Consider the following 3,616-nt stretch of genomic DNA (forward strand, 5'->3'; position numbering starts at 1 on the left):
TTGTAGTTCAAATCTTGGCCTGTTAGTTTGAAAAACACACTGGGCATGTATGTATGCATGCCCCAAATTATGATGGAATGAAGAAGTTGAAGATAAGAGGATTATGGCATGACAACACCTCATTGGGAGCTGTTTTTTTCTCTTTTTGGTGAGCAAATGAATCCTCTTAGAAGAAAATGAAAAAAAAGAAACACTAATTTACCTTTGTTCTTTCTTCAGTTAAGAGGTATTATTCCAAAAGTTATGTGTATAAAGCTTCAAATCTGACCTGAGAATATTTTTCATTGCCTGTGCTTTTCCCTTGTGCTTCTTAAACTCTAGACTCACAATCTAAACATGCTTTCCCCTTTTACATATCTCACAGATACCTGATTTTTTCAACCTGCAATGACTTCTCTCCCCATGAAAGAAAGTACAAGTTTTTCCTTCAAGGACTATTTCTAATGTCACCACCAAACAAATAGGAATTACAGGTTCAGTTTTACAACAGCAACTTGTATGAACTTACCATGTAGTATTGTAATTGATGTCTGCCTTCCCCATATAAACTGTGAGTTATTGAGAGTATTGTTTTATTTTTTTTTTAAGAAAAAAAATTTATTTGGGACCAGCAGGTGGCATAATGGTTGTGTTGCTGGACTCTCACGTAGTCGACTACGATTCGAGACCCAGACCTGGCAACTTAAACTCACACTGGGCATGTGTGCCAAAAATCCCAGGAGGAGAATGGAGGAAAGGGATTGCGGCATGACCATCCCCTCTGGCGAGTGATTTCTTGCTTTTAGTTTCTCTGTCTTTCTCTGGTGAGGGCACATGCCCTATAGCAAAAATCTCTCTCTCTAAAATGTGTGTATGTGTGTATATATATATATATATATAATTTTATTTATTAATATTAGTTCATTTTCTGAAAGCTGTAAGGCACATTTACTCACTAGAGAGAAAGAGAAAGAGAGGGAATGAGAAAGCAAGCCACCAGGTCTGGGACTCGAACCATGGTCTGCCATGCGGGAGTCCAGCGCCTCAACCACTATGCCAATCTGCTGGCCTCTCCAGTGTCTTACTCGTCTTTAAATTGTCAGAGCCTAACACGGAGTAGCAACTCCATAAATAACTACTGGAAAAATGGATTTTCAAAGTCCTAGTTTCTTCTGTGTTTCTCCCTGCATTTGGTTCTTTTGTGATTTTAATTGAATTTCAAGTTCTCATTTCAATTTTAGAAAGTAGGGTAGGTTTTTAATGCGTTATTAATATTTTCACATAATAGAATGACATTTGAAAAATAATTATTTTTTCTAAATTTTTCGATCTCTAAAGTTACTGAATCACAAAATATCCATTAGTAGTGTGATTATAGATTAAAAGCATCATTTCTGTGACAAGAGGGCTGTATCTATAGCCTTAAGGATAATTACAGCCCGGATCAATTTTAATTTTTGTAATTGGTAAAATTAACTTACTTCAAATGCCTTACTCTGTTGAAATCAAATTCCTTTCACTCACTAAGTATATTAAATGTCAATATTAAATATTATTGCATGTTTTAGAGAAGACTAAGTTGAAAATTTCAGAAATTAAGTCAACAACTCTCTTAGCTTTCTGCTTTGACTGGTAGAATGATCCCGTTCTATATGATACCACTTATAATGAGACACCCCTAACTTGTCTAGAGAAAAATTTAAATGGTAATTTTAAATTTCAGCACAGAATAAAGTATAACTTACTAAGTTTTAGCCAAACAAAATGTTCTATAGACACATACTGTAAACTTTATGATCTGGTATTTTCCTGCAAGGTAGCTTTAGTAGGAAAATTCAGTCTAAAGGTACAGTGTGCTAGAGGTATTCTATTCAAAGGAAAATATGAGCTGTGGTTTATTTAGGACATCGGATGTTTTCCTTATTGTTACATTTTGGGCTTTGTTTACTTGCTTATTTTGCTTGCTTTTAAGTATCTTTCTCATAGGAAAATCATACTAAAAAATCCGAGGCTATAGATTGATAAATCAGAATGTTTAAACTCAAAATAATGGAATAAAGAAAAAAAGCATTCATCTAGATAATCTTAGTATTAGAGATGGCTAAAGTAGATAATTCTATTTCTTTACTTGCTTTTTTATATTGTGTTCATAACTTGGTTTATCTGAGTACTTGGTAACGTAAATTTGGTTGAATTAAAGTAGCTATTAAAGTTATACAAGGCAATTGAAAATAATGAATAGAATTTTGTTTTGATAAATTTGGAAGTATGTGCTAACAGATATTTATATGTATATACCTGTTTTATTTATATATATATATATATATATATATATACACACACATACAAATACATACATAATAAAAATGCGGTACATTATCTTAATGTCTAGATTTATAATTTTGTGATTTCATTGAAAAATAATTTCTTTTACAAGAAAAGAGAGCTTGTTTGGGGACCATCAGGTAGCATGGTGGTTAAGGTACTGGACATTCCCACATGATCTACCACAGTTTGAGTCCTGGGCCTGGTGGCTTGCTTTCTCACCTTCCCTCTCTTCTCTGTGTGTGTCTCTCTCTCTCCAGTCAAATTAAAATAAATGAATGAATAAATTAAAAAGAAAAAAAGAATTTCTTAAAATAAAAAAAGAAAAGAGAGCTTGTTTTAGATTATGGAGCTTTCTAAATCAATTTAATTTATTTCTAGTTACATTACAATAGATTTTTGCTTTTCTTTTTAGTTTTGTTATAGAGCACACACACTTACTGGAGAGACACAAAAAGATAGAGAAAGAAAAAAAGTGAGAAGTTACCCCCGAGGAGGGATGGCCATGGCCATGCCGTAGTTCTCTCTCCTTGATTCTCCTCTTGGGACCCTGGGCATGCATGCCCATGTGTCCAGGTGTGTTTTCAAGCCACTAGGTCTGGAATTTGAACCTCACAATTGGCCACGTGGGATCCTAAACCATCACATCACTGGTTGTGACCCTATTTTTCATTATTTTATTGGCAAATATGAAAAGCCATTCTCTTATTTTCTGAGAATTATTTATTTAATTCCATTTATTATTACTATTTATTTATTTTTTTAAAAATTTGACCAGGAGGAGACAGGAAGAGAGAGACAGAAAGTGAGAAAGCAAGTTGACAGACCTTAACTGCAGTCAGCCATCTGGGAGTCCAGTGCCTTAACCACTATACCACCTGCTGGCCCCAAGAACTTTATATTTCTTTTTTAAAGAATTATTTTATTTTATTTTATTTATTATTATTCTTCAGTCTGACCTGAGAGAGAGAGGGAGAATGAGAAGGGAAGCCACCAGGTTGGGGATTTGAACCACTGTCAGCCATTGTGGGAAGTCCAGCACCTCAACCACCACATCACCTGCCATCCCCAGAACTTTGTATTTTAAACACATTTTTCTAGTGAAGAAAAGATTCGTTATTTTAAAATGTTGATATGGCATTTTCATTTCCATAAAATCATATTGATAACCCATACAGATGTGAAACAAATAACACTATCCCAGACATTAAAAATCCATTTAAGCTATATTTGTTTTTGCTTTTATTTTTAAAACAAAAATTAAATAAGCCTCTCTCCAAAAAAAAAAAAAAAAAAAAAAGAAAAGGAAAAA

Source organism: Tupaia chinensis, unplaced genomic scaffold (genome assembly GCF_000334495.1).
Source record: "Tupaia chinensis unplaced genomic scaffold, TupChi_1.0 Scaffold000544_1, whole genome shotgun sequence".
In the NCBI taxonomy this organism is placed as follows: Eukaryota; Metazoa; Chordata; class Mammalia; order Scandentia; family Tupaiidae; genus Tupaia; species Tupaia belangeri.